This window comes from Mus musculus, chromosome 3 (genome assembly GCF_000001635.26).
Source record: "Mus musculus strain C57BL/6J chromosome 3, GRCm38.p6 C57BL/6J".
NCBI classification, from domain to species: Eukaryota; Metazoa; Chordata; class Mammalia; order Rodentia; family Muridae; genus Mus; species Mus musculus.
This window is the reverse complement of record NC_000069.6, coordinates 31,059,262-31,080,088: the sequence shown is the minus strand read 5'-3', so window position 1 is coordinate 31,080,088 and position 20,827 is coordinate 31,059,262. Positions and strand designations below refer to the sequence as shown.

The following is a 20,827-nucleotide window of genomic DNA, read 5'->3' as shown; positions in this document are numbered from 1 at the left end:
CAGCACTTGGGAGGCAGAGGCAGGTGGATTTCTGAGTTCAAGACCAGCCTGGTCTACAGAGTGAGTTCCAGGACAGCCAGAGATACACAAAGAAACCCTGTCTCGAAAAACAAAACAAAACAAAACAAAACAAAACAAAACAAAAAGAATGTGGAGAACTTGCTAATAGGTGTTAACATTTACTTAGCTGTGAACAGTTGTCTGCACTGAGGAACAATCATTACCTCCAAACCCCTTCCCCTGGCCACACACACACACACACACACACACACACACACACACACACACACGAACGCACACGCACGAACGCACACACCCAGGACCATCTATGAATGTACACAGCCGAGATCACACCCAGCCAAAGTAAATAGTAAAGAAGTGGCCAGTTCCCAAACGGACCTCTGTGACCTCACCAGCAGTGCCACACCTGCTGTGTCCCCTGAGACCTTTTTCCTAACATGAAGTTCCTCTGCTGTCACCTCTCCAAGTTTGCTGTCTTGCTTCCAGAAAATGCCAGCCAGAACAACCACTGCACTCAGTGTCCAGATACCAAGCTATCAGAAACATGCAGCTACAGCTGAGCAGCTGCGACCATCTCCGTCCTTTCAGGATCGGTGGGTGCCTCTGTGTGTGTGTGTGTGTCTGTGTGTGTGTGTGTCTCTGTGTGTGTGTGTGTGTCTGTGTGTGTGTCTGTGTGTGTGTGTCTGTGTGTCTGTATGTGTGTCTGTGTGTGTGTCTGTGTGTGTGTCTCTGTGTGTGTGTGTCTGTGTCTGTGTGTGTGTCTCTGTGTGTGTGTCTGTGTGTGTGTCTGTGTGTGTGTCTGTGTGTGTGTGTCTGTGTGTGTGTCTGTGTCTGTGTGTGTGTCTGTGTGTGTGTCTCTGTGTGTGTGTCTGTGTGTGTGTCTGTGTGTGTGTCTGTGTGTCTGTGTGTGTGTCTGTGTGTCTGTGTGTGTGTGTCTGTGTGTGTGTGTCTGTCTGTCTGTCTGTCTGTGTCTGTGTATGTGTGTGTCTGTGTCTGTCTGTCTATGTGTGTGTCTGTGTGTTTCTGTGTGTGTGTCAGTGTGTGTGTGTGTGTGTCTGTGTGTGTGTGTGTCTGTGTGTGTGTGTGTCTGTCTGTGTGTGTCTGTCTATGTGTGTGTCTGTGTGTGTGTCTCTATGTGTGTGTCTGTGTGTGTCTGTGTGTGTGTGTGTGTGTGTGTGTGTGTGTGTGTATGTGTGACTGGATCCAGTGGGGAGCTGAAATCAATATCAAATATCTTCCTCAATCACTTCTCCAAGGTTTGCTTGCTTGCTTGCTTGCTTTTCAGACAGTCTTACTACCAGAACTTGCTGATAGAACTCTCTCTGTAGACCAGGCTAGTCTCCAGTGCATGGAGATCACCATGCCTCTGCCTCCTTGTAGGATAAAAGGTCCAAACCCACTTCCAGGCTGGAAAACCTACCAAAACCCACCAATCCCTGAGCACAGAAACTCACCAATCCGTGAGCCTCCAAACCCACCAGTCCCTGGATGTGGCTTGAAGTCTTACCATCCTCGAAATCTCTACCCTAGAAAACTCCTCTCCCAAGAAACTCACTCATATATGAGTCCATCTCTGCCTCAGCTCCTAACCTGAGGCAGCCACTCTCTCTGTCTTTACAAATAAATCTCTGGTGTGAGGTTTGCTGTGAGGTGTGACTGTGGTATCCCTTGGCTCAACTGCCAGGAAACCTCTCCCCTCAGAGCTACAACACTGGTATGGGGGGAAACTGTCCCTCAGAGCTGCAACTCTGCGGAGCACTGCGGAGTGCTGCTGGGGTTGGAGGTGTGTGCCACCATTCGGACTCCACCTCACTTTTGAAGCAGAGTTGCTCACTGAATCAGGAGCTCACTGATCAGCTTGATTGATTGGCTGACAAGTCCAGGAATCCTCCTGCCTCTGTCTCTCTAGTGTTGGGATTGCAGGCACTCCCCTTGGTGACCAGCTTTTTTTACATGAGTTCTGGGGATCTGATTTTTAGAGCCGCACACTTTTGTGGCAAGAACTTTCCCCCACTGGACCATCTCCCCAGCCCTTGCTTTTGAAATCTTATGACACACATATTTGATTCATCAAGAACGTCCTGAAGAAAGGCCAGCTACCCCTCCGGGCAGAGAATAGTTTCCTGGTTGGAGTCTTTTCTCAGAACATTCCAGAGGTTCTCATTTAAAACAGAGAGAGTTCCCTGCTGGAAGAGAATCTGAGTCTTTGTAGTCTCTGTCTGCGGAGGGGGCTTTCTAAGGGACACCTGCCCATAACTCTGCAGTGAGGGCTGTGGGAACGTTTCCTTTGCTTTTCAGTTACTTTGTATCTGTCCTACACCTTACTCAAAGGGTTGAGACTAGGCATGCCTCTACAGAGTTCTGCAGCTGTATGGTTCCCTTCCAGGACCATCTCCCACCAACAGTTAAGTGTCCACTTAACCCAGGGAAGGTTGTATTTCCTACAAATAAAATTTCTGTTGCTCACTTTATCCACAAAGAGTAAAGAGGGAAAGGATAAAGAGGGGGAGGGGTAGGAAGGGAGGGAGGGAGAGGAAAGTCCAAGGTAGAAGAAAGGGAGGCTGGAAATGCTGGTTAATGTGTTATTTGTTGGACCCTCTCGAATGTAAATGAAGGACAATGTCCACCTTGTAAACGCTAAGATGATTTTCAAGGCAGGGGTATCTCTCGAGGATGTCAAAGGAAGTCCTGTGGCATAAGGGTCTCAGAAGCAAACAAACAAAAAGTGTCTTACTATTTCCGCTCATGATCTCCATATAATGTAATGAGATAATCTGGTCAAAGTCACTTCAGGGTGGGGGAATCATAAAGAGACTTGTAACTGGAACCAGAAAGTCTGCAGGCTTGGAGTGGCCTAGTACAACCTTCTGTTCTTCATTTATATGTGGTATCTTTGGACTGGAATTCTGTCTGTGCCCCTAAATTTAAATTTCGAAGAGGCTCTGATTGGACCGGAATGTAATTTGCTATGTCAGGTCATTGTTATGGCAGAGGCTGGTAGGCTGTGGGTCACCTCTTGCCTAACCCATTGGAATAATAGGGTGTAGACATGGAAAATGGGGTAGTCTCTGGCTCAGGACGTGGTTCAGCAATGGTGCATTTGCTTAACTTGTGCAAAGCCCTGGCTTTGACCCTCAGCACGACAAGGAATCATTTTTAATTTGTTTTAAGGAATTTCTCCTGAGGGAACACAGGTGAGCAAGGCACTGAACACATGCAGTTACTGTGAAGGAATTAAAAAGAATTCCCCAAGTTTAAACCTCCAGGCTCCCTTGCGAGGCTAGAGTCTGTTCTCAGCCCATCTAAGTCTCGGCCTGATCACCTTGAGTATCTGAAGACCCTGCTTAAGAAGGAGGAAAAGGTGTGTAAATAATTTAAGTTATTTTTATGTAATTCTTCAGGTGCTATGGTATAAAAATTTGCCAGAGCAAAGACTACATCTTCTCCATAACCATGCCCTCCATAGGCTTGGCCTGGTTCCTTTACTCTCAATAATGTATTTGGCCTTGATAATGCAAAATTGAATGCAGTCATCCTCTCTGCAAGTCCAACACATAGATAATACTTCCTATCCGGTAAAACAGCAAAACTCCTAATGTGTTTGTGCTGGTTCCAGCCCACATCCTGCTATTGGTGAAAGACTCTCAGGAACAGTTTCTGGTTCTGCTTGTCCCTTTTTTAAAACAGACAAACAAAACAAAACACCTGATGTGTGACAAGTAGAGATGACTTGCTGGAATCAGTTCGTTCCTTCCACCTCATAGGTCTGAGATTCAATGTGGGTTGTCAGGCTTAACCAGTGAGCACCCTTACCTGTGGAGCCATCTTGCAGGCCCAGTCTTAAATGAAACAAAAACCAACCACTCATAGGCACGAAGAAGTAAGGTTCCAGCCTCTTTCCTTGCCCTTCGCTCCCGTTCAGAAGTCAGGAAGGCCTTCTGTGACCCAGAAATCTAGATGCGTTGCCCTTTGCCTGTGTCTCAGAGATGCCCTTTGGAGCCAATCAATGTGGCTGGAGGCCATTCGTCCCGACTAAGAAGCCTGCTCACCACCAGGAGAAATTTCCTGTGCTGGCTGACAACCTTAGTGTACAGATTCTTATCACTAAATCAACACAGCCAGGCTCCCCAAGGGACGGCTTTTTTCCTGGTAGAGCATTTCCTACCAGTTCTTACTCTGTCACGTTGATAAGTGTGCTGATTTTTTTTTTATGCCACCTTGACTAGGCACTGGCGCGTTCTAGCGACTGTCAAAGATGGATGTGTGCAACATCTGTTCTGCCAAAAAATATGGATTTCATTCAAGTATAGCTTTATGTCTAAGTAGGGATGGAGAATCTGGCTAGAAGACATAGCCTGGGGCTGTGTTATCTCCAGCTTATCTGTACCTGTCTCTCTCTGTCCCTCTCTTTCCTTTTCTTCCTTTTCTTCTCCATTCCTCCCCCTCTTTCTTCCACTAAACCTGAATGCTTTTGCCGGGAAATTGTTCTTTGATTTACCCTGGCCCCACCGATCCCTGTCATTGGCCCAGTCAGACATGTTCATACCCAGCAATTAGCACCAACCGTAATTGCCAACCATTCTGGATTTTCTTGGCTCTGCAGGCCTAAGGCTGAGCCTCTATCTCTGCAGGCAACAGGACAAACTCTCTGACAAGTCAGAGAGGCCTGGGTACTCAAGACAGCTTTCCAGTTTTGTTAGGTAAAGAGCCCACCCTGTAGACAACACTTGGTAGAACCAGAGTGCCAGGCCACACTAGCTTCTCTGTACTCTGTGATATCTCGCATGAAGAACTCTCCATAAACACAAGCACAATGCCAGTGATACTTACAGTGGCTGACAGGGACTCAGGGACAGCTCCATGGTTCTTCTCAGAGTTCAGCGTTTGAGCTGTCTCTTGAAGACTTGCTTACTTGTTTGTGTGGTTCATGTGTTTGTGTGTTTGAATCAAGCACACACACATACTGCCTACTCACACATCCCTTAAGGTCTTTATCTATCTACCCACCTTCTTTTCCTTACATTTCCTTTACTGAAGGAGTTGCCACTGTCCTGTAGAAGGCCCTGTACTCTGAGCCTATGGGCTCATCCTTATGATATCATCTAGCTCTATAGGCTGCATCCTTATGGTATCAGGAACCATTGCATCCAGCTCAGCTGGCCAGGTGCTTGCCTAAGACCCATGAGCTCTGGGCTCCATCCTCGGCATGGCAGAGACTGGACTTGGTGGTACATGCTAATAAGCCCAGCAATTGGAGCATGGTGGCAGTAGGGTCAGACGTGGAAGGTCATCCTCGGATACATGCTTTAGGTGCCAGCCTTCGATCTCTAAGATGCTGTTTTCCAAAAAGGTTAGAAATGTTGTCCAATCCCCTGTGATTTGAAGAGCAAGAACATTCAACTTGAGTGTGTTTACTTTCTCATAGTTACAAAAGACACACAGTGGCTCCTGTCTCTCTGTTTTGGGCTATTGAGATTGATCAGTATGCTCAGGCGTGGTCAGGCTGAGTCCATTAGAGAATTCCATTAGAGCCAGGTGGTGGCGGCACAGGCCTTATCCCAAGAGGCAAAGGCAGGCAGATCTCTGAGTTTGAAGACAGCCTGGTCTACATAACAAGTTCCAGGAGAGCCAAGGATACACAGAGAAACCCTGTTAAAAATATAATTAATAATAATAATAATAATAATAATAATAATAATAATAATAAATAACCCCCTGTTGATTTTTAACTGCAGATTCAGTAGCCACTGATGAACATAACCTGGATCCAGCCAATATTTCCCCAGGGTGGCAACATCATCTGTCCCTCTTCATTGATTAGCTCATCTGTCCCTCTTCATTGATTCATTGATTAGCTAGAATTTACTTTTTCCATGTATGCTTCTCTATCATCTATTGGTTACCATAAAATTTAATTAGTCTTCCTATTCCAGGAAAGGAAGAAAGTTTCACTATTTCTTTTTTGTTACTGGGTTTCCAAAGTCTCCAAAGATGACCAAAGCATTTTTATTTATTTATTTATTTTATTGGTTTTTCGAGACAGGGTTTCTCTGTATGGCCCTGGCTGTCCTGGAACTCACTTTGTAGACCAGGCTGGCCTCAAACTCAGAAATCCGCCTGCCTCTGCCTCCCGAGTGCTGGGATTAAAGGCTTGTGCCACCACGCCTGGCGACCAAAGCATTTTTTAATTTGGGTTTTTGTTGTTGTTGATGTGGATTTTCTTTGCTTGTTTTGAGCTTTTTGTGTGTGTGTGCTTTTGTTTTTGTGTGTGTAACTGTGTGTGTGTGTGTGTGTGTGTGTGTATCTATGGTGTTTGTGTGTCTGTATGTATCTGTGTGTGTGTGTGTGTGTGTGTGTGTGTTTGTATAACGACTTAGTAGGAATAAGTTCTGCCCTTCTATCATGTGTGTTCTGGGGACTAACTTCAGACCACTGGGCTTTCTTGCTTACCCATAAAACTACCTAAGAGGCCCCAGTTCAGCCTAGGACTCCAGCCCATGGGGTGATACCTTTCCTCCTTAGCTAAACTCTTCTTGAAACATCCTCCTACGAGCCCAGAAGTTTGTCTCCCAGGGATTCTAAGTCCTGTCAAGTTGACAGTCAGTACTAACCATCACATCCACTCTCAAATCCTAGCATCTCCCAGCATGTCTCATCAGACACGTCTCCCAACTTTGTTTCTGTTTTGCTGGATTTAGTAGTTCATGCTAGTGCTCCTAGCTACTTCCAGTCTGCCTGGTTTATATAATGGGACCCAGTGCACAGAGGGGGAGGGAGCTGGAGAGAGAAGGATTGAGGATGAGGAAGGGAAAGAAGGGAGGAAGAAAGTCCTGTCACCCTGGGGACCCCATTTGGACCTGAAAACTCAGGCATGCTTTCAGCCTCAGGTTCCTGTCACTTTGTCCTCAGCCCCTCCCTCATCTTCTCATCATCCATCCATCTCCATCCAGGTCGCCATCTTGACCCTGGAGAGACTCAGAACAAACCTCTCTGAAATTTCAAAGACCCAGAGCTCACATCTTTTGACTACAAGAAAATGGAGAAAAGAAAAAAGGCATGAAAGGTACTGTGAGCCTACCCTTGTCCTTGTCCCGCATGGCCACTTCTCCGTCTTCTGCAGCACTGTGTTTGCAGAGGTCAACGCGGCTTGCCTGTGCAGTCCTTACTCAACGGCCACAGCAAAGTGCTGCGGAGTTACAACGGTACAGTCTGGCTTCTGTTGTACTTGACTAATCTATACGCTGTTACACTTACTTTTTTTAAACATGTATTTACTTATTGGGGAGCGTGTCACACACACGAATGGTGGTCAGATGACAACTTGCAGTCAGTCTCTCCTTTCAATATGTGGGTCATCCAATTGGTGCTGGAGCTTGGCGCTTGGAAGCTTGGGCTCTTGGGTGCTTGGCATCGAGCATCTTAGCCTGCTCACCAGTCCCTTACAGTTGTTACTGTAGTGCTTCTCTCCAGTTACAATCACCAAGTCACAAAACAGAGTGTGACAAATAGGGTCTGGGCCTCCTCAAGAGTCATTCTAAGGGAGCAATCTGCAAGGAGGTCTACATACATCCCAGGGGAACACATGACGATTCTGGGGAGGGTAGGAAGCGATGAGACTTAGTCCTACATTTCCTTCCCTTCATGCTTGTTTTCTCTCAGATTTTCTAACGTGCGTAAAATATATTTCCAAACATAAAATCATATATCTGTGAGTGTGTCTTCAGACTTGTTGAAGATCAGAAATATTTGAGGGCAATACTTGTCAATAAACACACAAGCTGTCAACTGAGCTGCAATATGTAACTTTAAACCTTCCATAGACCCACGTGCATGGCGCTCTGCATGCTAAGCAAGCAGCTACAACTCCAGTCGTAACTTGTAAAATTTAAATTGCACGAAGAGTGGTGTATTTAAATCCTTTTAGTTTGTTTACTCTTGTTCCGACGCGGGTGCGTTCGCTTGCGTGTACCTGCGCATGCGTGTGGTGCGTGCTGAGGCTGGAAGAGGAGCTCAGATGTCATCCCCATGGAGACTTCCACCTTGGGCTTCGAGATAGGATCAGTGTTTGTCTGGAGCCTATTAGGCTAAACTGGCTGGCTAGCCCCAGGGATCTGCCTACCTCTGTCTCCCCAGTGCTGGGTTTACAAATATAGGTGACAATGCCCTGGGGATTGAACCGAGTCCTTGCGCTTGCATGGAAGCACTTCACTAAGGAAACTATTCCCCATCACCCTATTTTATTTCCTTTTAACAACTGGGCCTTGATTCCTCGTAAAAACCAACATTAGACAAGCATGGCCAGTACTTTATTTCTTTGCTAACAACAACAAAAACCCTAAAAGTTGATGAACTTGAAGTATGAAAATATGAATATTACATCTGTTGATGCTTACTGGGTAGCCACCGGCTAAGTGCTGCATCTCCCTAGTGACCTCTGTTGCCTCCTCTAAAAGCCACAGGACTCAGTTCACTGACTACTGTGTCTCTGCTGCTCCCTGTTAAGAACACTTTTAAATAAAGGGCCAAAGAAGTCCGTGTAGTCAGAACCAGGAGGTCACTGTATCCTCATCTATGTTCTGTCCTCCTTGGAGAAGAGTCAATCAATCAATCGATTGATCGATAAAGATTATCCCTGGACTCTTCACCTTCTCCTAAGTCCCACCTGTGCCCTGCCTGGTTTCCCAGCACGGCACTTTCCTACTAGGTCTTCTCGGAGTGAATTCATGTCTGTAGTCGATTAATTAAACCCTGTATTGATTTTTGCATCCTCTGGGACACCTCTAAAAGAGTTATATCCTTGAAGCCTCAAATATGAGTTAGTAGAACATTTCCCCCTTGCAAATGTGATACCTGGAGTCATCCCGGTCCTCTGAGTTATCTCCAAGCAGGCAACAACACCCACCCACACATACACACACCTTGACATAAAACAGGACGCCATGACTTTCCCCAAAGACCTCCACACAAGAAGAGAGAAGAATGCCCTGCAGCCTTGGGCCTCACTGCTTTAATCACACAACCTTTGTGCCCCCTGGCTGTCTTGCTTATAGATTTTCATTTTTGCAACTTGCTAATTACCTCGAAGCAGTGTCGTTGCTCTAAATTACTTCATGTTTAAAAGGTACCTCGTAGATCTTAGCACTGTGTCTGGCCCTAATTGCGGACACTTTCTCTGTCCTTTCTCTGCCTGCACCAGTTTCTCACAAATCCTGAGAGATCAGAGTTAGAGAAAAGCTTTGATGTTCCCCCACTGGGCTAGACTGCTGACACACGTCCTTGAGGATGTAGAGTGGAGTTCTTGACGTTTTCTAACCCGGATGGCAAGGCGTAAAAAAGGGTCATCGTAGCCGGGTGTGGTGGCTCATGCCTTTGATCCCAGCACTTGGGAGCCAGAGGCAGAGGCAGAGGCAGAGGCAGAGGCAGAGGCAGAGGCAGAGGCAGAGGCAGAGGCAGAGGCAGAGGCAGAGGCAGAGGCAGAGGCAGAGGCAGAGGCAGAGGCAGAGGCAGAGGCAGAGGCAGAGGCAGAGGCAGAGGCAGAGGCAGAGGCAGAGGCAGAGGCAGAGGCAGAGGCAGAGGCAGAGGCAGAGGCAGAGGCAGAGGCAGAGGCAGAGGCAGAGGCAGAGGCAGAGGCAGAGGCAGAGGCAGAGGCAGAGGCAGAGGCAGAGGCAGAGGCAGAGGCAGAGGCAGAGGCAGAGGCAGAGGCAGAGGCAGAGGCAGAGGCAGAGGCAGAGGCAGAGGCAGAGGCAGAGGCAGAGGCAGAGGCAGAGGCAGAGGCAGAGGCAGAGGCAGAGGCAGAGGCAGAGGCAGAGGCAGAGGCAGAGGCAGAGGCAGAGGCAGAGGCAGAGGCAGAGGCAGAGGCAGAGGCAGAGGCAGAGGCAGAGGCAGAGGCAGAGGCAGAGGCAGAGGCAGAGGCAGAGGCAGAGGCAGAGGCAGAGGCAGAGGCAGAGGCAGAGGCAGAGGCAGAGGCAGAGGCAGAGGCAGGCAGATCTCTGAGTTCAAGGCCAGCCTGGTCTACAGAGTGAGTTCCAGGACAGCCAGGGCTACACAGAGAAACCCTGTCTTGTAAAACCAAAAAAAAAAAAAAGGGGGGGGGTCATCCCCTGTGAGGGTGCTGCTGCATCTAAGGCTGGTCCTTACCCTTCTCCAAACACAGCAAACAACGTCTAGCTGATCTTCTGTTGTCGTTTGTGTTTTTGCATGGTAGGTGGATGGGTAGTGGGTACAGGGCAGCTACATCTCCAATGTGTCTGAGAAGTGAAAAAAAAAAAAAAGCTTCGTTTTTAAAGTATAGCCTGTTTAATTACATGTTGAATAATGCTTCACCAAGAAACATTTTAAATCCCAATCTCATTTGCTTTTGCCAGCGTGCTCACCAAAATTGGGTTTATTAAATTTTCCAATGTGTAAAGAATTGGGTTATGCATCCTTAATAAGGGATCTGATTTTGGTAGCCTATCTTTACAAATTTACACATTAAGCCTGGTTTTTTAAGAATGCTTTTTGTTCTTTCTTATTTCCTAATAAAATTTCTAAACTAGGTTGATATCTAAAAAATAAGAAAACTGATTGAAATGAAGCAAAAAACACGCAGATTTCTCTTTCCTTTCCTTTCCTTTCCTTCCCTTTTCTTTTCTTTTCCTTTCTTTTCTTTTCTTTTTTTTCGAGACAGGGTTTCTCTGTGTAGCCCTGGCTGTACTGGAACTCACTCTGTAGACCAGGCTGGCCTCGAACTCAGAAATTCGCCTGCCTCTGTCTCTCAAGTGCTGGGATTAAAGGCGTGTGCCACCATGCCCAGCCATGCAGATTTTTAAAATTTTACTTACCAACTATGATCTATGAAAAATGTAAATTTGGTGTATATTTATTTTTTAAAAATAAAAATGCTAAGGGGCTGGAGAGATGGCTCAGTGGGTAAGAGCACCCGACTGCTCTTCTGAAGGTCCGAAGTTCAAATCCCAGCAACCACCTGGTGGCTCACAACCATCTGTAACATGATCTGACTCCCTCTTCTGGAGTGTCTGAAGACAGCTACAGTGTACTTACATATAATAAATAAATAAATACATCTAAAAAAAAGATTTATTTAAAAAAATAAAAATAAAAAAATAAAAATGTTAAGTATTAGCCCAAAAAGCCATTTGATATTCTGCCAACTTCACAAAATGGCCCTTACCTGCAAAAAAACTCTACAGTGTGATGTCAGTGTTCCTTTGACTAAGCCATATCTCATTCTAAGACTGTAAGGCAAAGTGTACTTCATCTTTTGACTGCTCTTCAGTTTAAGAAAATCCTCGTTTTATTTTGGTAATCAAGATTCCGGACTGTTCCAGCAGGATCCTCAGTCAGTGTAGATTTACATAATTCATCTTCGGTTGCTTTTCTATAATGAGTGCGGCTGTCTCCAGGGAGCCACCGACTTGTGGGCAGGTAGCTATGGGTACAGCATGCAAGCTCGTCTCAAACCTTTCCTTTTAAACCATTCTTTCAGTTTTTCCTCTCATTTCAACTGAGTCGGGTCCTGTGAAGAAGGATTGTTTTTCTTTCCTAACAGATTTCTTTTTTCAAATTTTGACTCTTTTTACCAACTTAGGATTTCTTCTCCAGGTCCTGTTTTTCAGATGACATAAAAATAAGGCTTTGAAGAATTTCTTTGTCAGACCAAGGGTTAGGATGTATTTATGACATGTCTCCTTAAAGCTTCCATGTGTTAAGCCAGACAGGTTCTCGTTTTGTGTTTCAGTGAAGAGCCGAAGGATGTGACCAAGTGGGCATGCTTGCCTAAGGTGTCTGAGGCTCTGGGTTCCAGCCCCAGGACCAAACAGGGCATGGTAACATATACCTATACTCCCAGAACTTTGGAAGTGGAGGCAGGAAGATCAAAAGTTCAAGGTTATCTTCAGACCAAGGAATTTAAGGCCAACCTGGATTATGTGAGACCTTATCTCAGAATATCATCAACAACAAAGTGTGGTTATGATGCTGTTAAAAATGCAGCAAAGTTCTAAGTACAGTGACAAGGGCTTGGGGTGTGGCTCAGCTACTGAGAACTTGCCTAGCACATGGAAGGTTCTGGGCTCCACACCCAGCCTGAGGGATCTTCAGAGTAGTGTGGGAAGCCACATGTGCTGTTGCAGAGTGGCACTGACTACTGCTGACCACCACGCATAAGTTTGGACAAACAACCAATGTGTACATATGCAGTAAAGTTTTTTGCAAAGACACTGCCTGGCCCGAGCATGATAATGAGGCTTTGGGAGTATAACCAATCAGATGTGAGACATGCAAATGAGGTATGATAATGAGGCTCTGTGAGGTACAGAGAGAGAGAGAGTAGTAGCCAATCAGATGAGGAACATGCAAATGAGGCTTAGTGCATAACCAATCCAGGTGTGAGACACGCCTCTCCTAGGCCTATATAAGCAGCACCAGTTTAGACTCAGGGTCTCTTCGCCTCTGCAATCAGGCTCTCCCAATAAACCTGTGCAGAAGGATCCTGTTGCAGCGTCGTTACTGCTGGTCAGTCCGGCGCGTGCAAAAGAGTAGGATATTAAATATCTAGCTTTCTCTCTTTCTTCTATACCTAGTACATAAATTTGGTATCATATTTAAAAGAAAAACACAAGGCAGGCTTGATGGTGCAAGTCTTGGATCCCAGCGCAGAGGAGGTAGATGCAGAAAGATATCTGTGAATTCAAGAACAGCCTGCTTACATACTAAGATACAGAACAGCCCAAGGTGCATAGTGAGACCCTATTTCAAAATAAATAAATCAACTAAATGAAAGGAAAAAGAGAGAGAGAGAAAACAAAATGTTTTTGTACTCTTAATACACAGCTAATACAGTACTCGACACAGCTGAGTCTCCTCTGGGCACAAACAAGTGTGGTCCTTGCCAGTAAGTAACACGCCTGTGGGCATCAGTAAGTCTTCACCAGGAAGTCACCAGGAAGTAACCAGCCCGTGCTTCATACACTTCCTTGCCACCCTACACTTTATTTCCATCCTAGAGTTTCTACCAGGGATAGTATCAGCTCACACAGGATCAGCCTAGTAAGTTTGTTCCCATTTTCAGACACCAGTAGCAAACTCCAGGCTGCGGACCAGGCTTCTGATAGGCCCCCTATAAACTGGGTGTTCTCATTGCTTTACTAGGGTCAATCATACATTATCATTCAAAACTCAGGCTAGCACATGTGCTTCCTCATGTATCAGTAGGGGCCTTATAGGTGCCAGGGATGTAGCTCCATTGCTAGAATGCTTGCTTAGTGCACACAAAGCACTGTGTCATCCCCATCACTGCCTAACAGTGCAAAGTGGTACCTGGCTTAGTGGTACAGTAATCTCGGGACTCCAGAGGTAGAGGCAGGAGGATAAATGAAGTTCGAAGTTTTTTATGGCTACATACAAGTTTGAAGCAAGTCTGGGATATTTGAAACCATGTCTCGACTCAATAAATACATAGATAAATAAATAAATAAAAAGAATGGGTATTACAAGGAATACAGAACATGGCAGAGGAACATGGGGAGGTGGGTGGTCTGGGGCATGTTGCTGATAACCTCCTATGCATCTTCACTTGCCCGGCTCCTTAGATGGTCTGATGGTCTTAGACTGGATTTTCTTGGAGGCTCCATTTTCTTAAGCAGGATTGATTTGCTCTGAGCCATTGGTGATCAACCCAAGGGCGAGGCTGAAGTTTCAGCCCCTGAACGTGCTGAAGTAGTCTGAGCCACGGCAGATCAGAGAAGGGGTAGTTCACAATGAACAGAAACTGGTTCCTCGTAGTTCCCAAGGTCCAGACTTCCAAGATCCAAGGTGGTCTGGGTGGGGCTGTTCTTGTTCAATGATACTGTAGTGGAAGGGCGAAGAGAGGTCAGTAAGGAAGGCCAAGAGAGGACTAGAGGGCCAAGTTTGACCTGTGTAAGGAGCTGGATGCAGTCATCAGATGAACCTCTTTCCTCTATAATGTCAAGAATTCAGTCCCTATTGCACTGGGACACGTACAAACCAGAGCATACATCTTGGTCTTTGTGCCAGCCATTCCCAAGTCTATGTCCTTTCCTTGGCATCTGTTACCTTTCACAACTTAAATGACCGACAAAAGCCATGTGTTGAAAACTCGGGAGGTACTGGAGCCTATAAGAGGTAGGGCCTGATGGAAGGAAGGACTGTAGGAGAGTGCCCTTGAGGAGGCTATTGGGACCTTGTCCCCAACCTCTCCTTTCCCAGTCACCAGGAGGGGAACAGCACTCCTTCACATACTCACTACCATGATATTTTGCCTTGCCACAGGTCTAAAGGCACAAGGGCTTTCTGCATGGGGAGTGAGACCTATGAAACTATAAGCCTGATACATCTTTATTCCTTTTAAATTGATTATTTATGGTACTTTGTCATCAAGAGGGCTTGGGAAGACAATTCAGTGGTTAAAGTGCCTGCCAAGCAACTGGGAGAGCTGGAGTTTGTATCCCCAGATTCTGAAAGGATCCCAGGTGGCTTGGAGACCTGCCTGTGATTCTAGCTTCAGGAGGCAGAGATGAGAGATCTCCAGAGCAAGGTGGCCAGCAAGACTAAGCTGCATCTTGAAGCTCTGGGTTTGATTAAGAGGCCCTGCCTCAAAGAATAAGGTAGGAGGATGTGATGGTTTGTATATGCTCAGCCCAGGGAGTGGCACTATTAGAGGTGTAGCCCTGTTGGAGTAGGTATGTCACTGTGAACGTGGGCTATTATACCCTCATCCTAGCTGCCTGGAAGCCAGTATTCTGCTAGCAGCCTTCAGATGAAGATGTAGAACTCTCAGCTCCTCCTGCACCATGCCTGCTTGGATGCTGCCATGCTCCTGCCATGATAACAATGGGACTGAACCTCTGAACCTGAGGGCCAGCCCCAATTAAATGTTGTCCTTTATAAAACTTACCTTGGTCATGATGTCTGTTCACAGCGGAAAAACCTTAATTAAAACACAGAATAATCAAAACTGATTCTGGGCCTAGAGAGATGGCTCAGTGGTTAAGAGTACCCTCTGCTCTTGCTGAGTTCAATTCCCAGCAACCACATGGTGGCTCATCTCATGGTCATTCATAATGGGATCCGATACCTTCTTCTGGTGTGTCTGAAGACAGCTACAGTGTACTCATATACATAAAATAAATCTTAAAAACAAACAAACAAAAAAAACTGATTCCAGACACCAACCTTAGGCCTCCATTTGCATGCACACATATGTCACCGTTTAAGCATACACACACACACACACACACACACAAACACACACACACACACACACACACACACACGAGAAAAGAAGGCTTGAGGGATGTAACTCAATGGTGAAGAGCTTGCCCAGCTTATACAGGCCCTGCGTTCAATCCTTAGCATCCTAAAACTAATTAAAGTCCAATCAAATGCCAGGCAGAAAGGTGAGGTGGCGATGAGAGGAACAGGAGATGATGTTGTAGGATGCTCTAAAGAGGCACGTCCTGAGTACAGACAGAAGAACAAGGGCTCAGAATGAGCGCTGCAGTCAAAAGACAGACATGTGAGCCAAGAATCAAGGAAGCTGACGGTGGCTGAAGAGGAGACCTGGGGATGGCTGGCGGATCCTGGAAAATCCGGAGGAGACTATAGTCCAGAGTATAGGGCTGTGCTCACCAGGGCAAGCAAGAGAGGAATTGAAGAAGGAAGCCAGACTGGGGCAGAGCAGAGAATAACAAGAGAATAACAAGGAGTCTGTTCTCCTCTTCCACTCTGTAGGTCCAGGACCAACTAAAGGCGGTAGGAGAGGTAGCCACCTCTTACTCGTTAAGTCATCTTGCTGGGCCTTGTGACTTTGGAACACTCAGAAGATTGTTTACCTTGTAGCTGGGGTTAGATGCAGCAGTCAGCTCCATTCTCCGCCTTCTGTGCCCCTGATAGAGGTTCCGGACACTCTTTAGTACATATGTGTGTTTTGTCACTTATGAGGAAATAAAACAGGAAAACGAGCCGGGTGTGGTGGCGCACGCCTTTACTCCCAACACTCAGGAGGCAGAGGCAGGCAGATTTCTGAGTTCGAGGCCAGCCTGGTCTACAAAGTGAGTTCCAGGACAGCCAGGACTATACAGAGAAACCCTGTCTTGAAAAACCAACAAAACAAAACAAAACAAAACAAAAACCCAAACAAACAAAAAGACAGGAAAACGGGAAGGGACAATCAGAAGTGACCTCCTGGTTTTGGTTTGGTTTGGTTTTTTGAGTCAGAATTTCTCTGTATAGCCCTGGCCATTCTGGAATTTGCTCTGTATATCAAGCTGGCCTCGAACTCAGAGATCTGCCTGCCTATGCCTTCTGAGTGCTGGGATTAATGGTGTGTGTCATCACTGCCTGGCATATTCTCCCTGTGTAACAAAGGAGGCAACAAGTCCTTTATGTCCGAAAGCCCAAGAATCATGCAAGTGTGAATTTAAATTGTAAATACAGCCATGGTACAAGCTAGCATAGGATGTCAGTCCCAATGATGCAAGGTGGGTTTTAAAGGAATTTATGAATGACAAAATTTTTTATTTATTTATTTATTTATTTATTTTGGTTTTTCGAGACAGGGTTTCTCTTTATAGCCCTGGCTGTCCAGGAACTCACTTTGTAGACCAGGCTGGCCTCGAACTCAGAAATCTGCCTGCCTCTGCCTCCCGAGTGCTGGGATTAAAGGCGTGCGCCACCACGCCCGGCTAAAATTTTTTTTTTTTTAAAAATCACAAATAAAACTAAGGCAATTCCATGAGTCCCCTCTCCCTTTCAGCCTGACAGTTTACCCTACCTGTTCTGGCAGCAGAGACGTGGGTTGTGGGAGACTGGACATGTTTGTAATGCCACAACTCCAGGAGACTGGGGTAGCGCAATCACAGGCTCAGTACTGGGCAGGGTGCTAGGGAGACCCTGAGAAGAGAGAAGAGGTGGGTAGGGAGAGAACAATAAGGGTAGGCCATGGGCAGAGGCATTCCTGTGGAGGGAGTGGGTTCTGGACCGGATGCTGAGACCCTTTTTTTCTTTTTTTTAAAGATTTATTTATTTTATGTATGAGTGCTCTGTCTACATGTATGTCTGTATGCCAAAAGAGGGCATCGGATTCCCATTACAGATGGTTGTGAGCCACCATGTGGTTGCTGGGATTTGAACTCAGGACCTCTGAAAGAGCAGTCAGTACTTTTAACCACTGAGCCATTTTTCCAGCCCCCACTGAGACCCTTTAATACTGTTCCTCATGTTGTGGCCCTCCAATCATAAAATATATTTTGTTGCTACTTCATAACTGTAATTTTGCTACTGTTATGAGTCATAATGTAAACACTGTTTGTTTGTTTGTTTTTTTGATGGCCTTAGGTGACCCCTGTGAAAGGGTCGTTCTGTTTCCCAAAGGGAGACTGCTGGTCTAGGCTATCTTAGACAGCATCCCTGTGAGAACCCTAAGTCCTGGATTAACACTGCTGTTCATTTTGCTTCTAGAAACAAGGATGCTGAACCAAGGCGCAAAGCTTCCTTTTCCAATGGCATGACCCCAGCCCAGGGGAATTCTCTTCTGGCCTGGAAGAATGACAGTCCTCCTTCCCTTTCTCCCTTGGCAAGGTACCTCCAGTGGGCTGATGGTAGAGACAAAGGCTCTGCTTTTGAGAGTAACTGTTGGAGGAAACGGATGTTGGATGTCTCCTGGGTCAACATCTCCTCTCTGACACCGGGTGGTGGCGGCGGTGGCAGCAGCGGTGGTGCACGCCTTAAATCCCAGCACTCAAAAGGCAGAGGCAGGTGGATTTCTGAGTTCGAGGCCAGCCTGGTCTACAAAGTGAGTTCCAGGACAGCCAGGGCATGTCCTATACAGAGAAACTCTGTCTCGAAAACAAAACAAAACAAAAAAGAAAACAAACAAACAAAACAACAACAACAACAAAAGAAATGAAGTCTGAGGGCTAAGGCCAAAGAGCAGGAGGCATGGTTTACCTCCAGAAGTCATCTCAAGAAGTCATAGGAGGGTGGAGGCTGGAGAGCTATCTCTGTGGTTAAGAGCACTGCCTGACCTTCTAAAGGACCTAGGTTCACTCCTAGCCTCCACATGGCAGCCCACCCTTGTTTGTAGCCCCAGTTCCAGGAGGGTCCGACACCCTCTTCTGCCCTCTACAGGCACTGCACACAACCTGTGCACAGAAAGCCATGCACCACGCAGGCTAAGTGCCCATACACATAAAGTAAAACGAGAATTAAAAATTAAAAAATTAAAGATGTATTCTCAGAAGAAGCCACACTGGCCGGAGGCCGGAGCAGCGGGAGGGAGGAGGATTTATGTGCAAATCCCAGAAGCCAGTGTTCCCAAGATGTTCTACCCACATCGGGTTCAGTGGCCTTGTGGCCTTTTGAGAACCGAATCTATGGCTGACGGAGGAAACACCTGCCGCTGAGGGGTTCTGGTTAGTACACCAAAGGCAATCTCGATCCTGAAATAGCTCTGCTCCAAGATTCATATTATAAAAGAAAACAGAAACTAACAGCCCCTAACGTCACAGCACAAGACAAAACAGGAAGCTAGGAAGGAGTGAGAATCCGGCTGCAGGAGGCTCCTTTCCCTTGCTTTCCACTTTACCTGTGTCACTAGGGCTTGGCCGGGACATGTGTTTGCCTCAGTGCCGCGGAATACCACAGAAACCCACAATGACTCACTTTCCGGGCAGAGGCAGGTCTAGCCTAGGTCAGCACTTAATGTGTGGGTGAAGGCCTTTCCTTTGTGCAGCTTCCCCCCAAGCATTATCAAATTATCCAAGCCATCTGGGTGGTCTGTCAAGACCGCAGCTTCTGCAGCTTCCGCTCAGCTGGAGCAGCGAAGGGTTCTCTGCCGAGCTCTGTTCATGATGAAAGCAGGAGACGTGGGGTCTCTTCCCCTGGGCTGTCCAATATGTATTCCGCGGGAATGTGACACAGGAGGCCCAAACTACTTCAAGATCAGGCGTGGGACAACACAGGCAAGACTGAGGCCACGCAGCTCCAAGAGAAGGGCCTGGGCTTGAAGCAGACCCACGGGAACGGGCATCAAGTACACAGGGTGGGTTTAAGACTGTGGTCTGGGGCTGGAGAGATGGCTCAGCGGTTAAGAGCACTGACTACTCTCCCAGAGGTCCCGAGTTCAATTCCCAGCAACCGCATGATGACTCATAGCCATCTGTAATGGGATCTGATGCCCTCTTCTGGTGTGTCTGAAGACAGCTATAGCACACTCATGTATAAATAAATCTTTAAGACTGTGGACCAATTGTGTGTTGCACTCTTGATGAGAAAGACAAAATGCTCCGCAGCAAGTTTCAAACTCTCTTTTTAGAGTTAATTGGGCATCACTAGAGCCACACTGACCCCTGAAGTCAGTTACAGCTTTCTGATTCTCCACAAGGGGAAATAACAGGATATGGCAATGTCTGAGTTGCTAGGCCAGCTGAGAAGTTGCTACCCAGCGAAGACTCAGTAGTCCTGGGGTGAAGGATGCTTCTCAGGATCTTTACGACAAAATGAGAAGTGTGCAAACCACTTAAGAAGTCATACAGCACCCCAAATACTCTCAGAAGGGAAGCAGGATCGGGTCTGGTTAGTACTTGGATGGAAGGGAAAAGTTTTACAAAATGGAATGAAATGCAAGGTACGGTGTTGGAACTGACAAGGGCAGTGTAGTTCTATACGGAAAGCAAACCTCCTGATAAGGGGTAGAGATTTCCTCCTGAAGAGCATTTTAAATGGCGCTCTGATTTAAAATATTCATTTTTAATATATCTCAGCATCCTAGTCATTAGTGTAGCTCCCAGGGTTCATACTCCCTGGGATGCTCCCTGACTCCAGTGGCCGTGACTGGGAGAGCTTCCAGGGCAGTACCAACTTGATGTTTTCATGTCCTGCAACCAAAGTGTAATGTCTTCGGGAATCGGGTCTCGCCTTTACTGTGGAGTTCTGGTAGGCAACCAACACCAGTTGCAAGAGCTTGTATTATGGGTGTGTGTGTGTGTGTGTGTGTGTGTGTGTGTGTGTGTATGTGTATGTGTGTGTCTTCGGATGAACGTTAACCAACAACTCAGAGAGGCACCTCCACCCCTGGCACTAAGCTTTTCATTTGGAAGCCAACTGTGACTTTTGGGAGTAGCATCATCCAGGTAGGGTGACTCCAATTCAGCTTTTCTTGTGTAATGACATCCCTAGCCGTCCTTCCCATTCCCTGTCCACCCGTCGCCACTCCTATGTGAATCTCGGTGTCTTCAGATCTGTGTCAACTTAGTGTAGTTGTAGATTGCAGGGTACTGGAAAGGGACCGCTGGTGGGGAGGGAGAGGAAAGATCATTAGGGCGGGGAACAGGTGACAGGAAGGGGAACAGAGGACAAATGGCAAGGAAGGTTTAGGTGGAGGTGGGATATACATTCTTCTTATGATATTGGCTTACACACGACCATCTTTTCTGTGCCTGGCTCACACTGGCTTTGAACAGTTTAGAATGTTTACAGACGTATAACATATGCAGTTCCCAGGTCAGCAATAATCATCTATTATAATATTTCTACTTGGGTGGCCCTGGCGTGAGGCACAATGTCCTTTGGGAAAGTCTTGTCTCTTTAGTAGCTCTGAAAATCAAATACAAGCAAAAATTCCAGGCCCTGTTAGTAAAATACAAGTGCTACTCTCATTTTTTTAAAGGTTTATTTATTTATTTTTATGTATATGAATATTTATGTAGCTGTACAGATGGTTGTGAGCCTTAATGTGGTTGCTGGGAATTGAATTTAGTTCCTCTGCTTGCTCTGGTCGGCCATG

At 46.4% G+C, this 20,827-nt stretch overlaps 2 long non-coding RNA genes across 6 annotated transcripts; one reads left to right on the top strand and one right to left on the bottom strand.

Annotated features, from left to right (window-relative positions):
• Window positions 1-146: 146 nt before the first annotated feature.
• On the top strand, window positions 147-17,830 carry Gm33694. 3 transcript variants are annotated; one of them, XR_389647.4, is made up of 3 exons: window positions 147-614; window positions 6,972-7,223; window positions 17,503-17,830. It is a non-coding gene; the product is annotated as a predicted gene, 33694 (long non-coding RNA). The 3 variants fall into 3 exon arrangements; XR_389648.4 differs by having other exon boundaries at window positions 155-614; window positions 6,972-7,084; XR_880734.3 differs by lacking the exon at window positions 17,503-17,830 and having other exon boundaries at window positions 158-614; window positions 6,972-8,939.
• Gm33641 lies at window positions 13,397-20,576 on the bottom strand. Of its 3 annotated transcripts, none has more exons than XR_389646.4 (4): window positions 18,629-20,576; window positions 16,817-16,935; window positions 15,876-15,976; window positions 13,397-13,870 (listed from the first exon to the last, which is right to left on the bottom strand). It is a non-coding gene; the product is annotated as a predicted gene, 33641 (long non-coding RNA). The 3 variants fall into 3 exon arrangements; XR_880738.3 differs by having other exon boundaries at window positions 15,876-15,929; XR_880736.2 differs by lacking the exon at window positions 18,629-20,576 and adding an exon at window positions 17,627-17,830.
• Window positions 20,577-20,827: the final 251 nt, after the last annotated feature.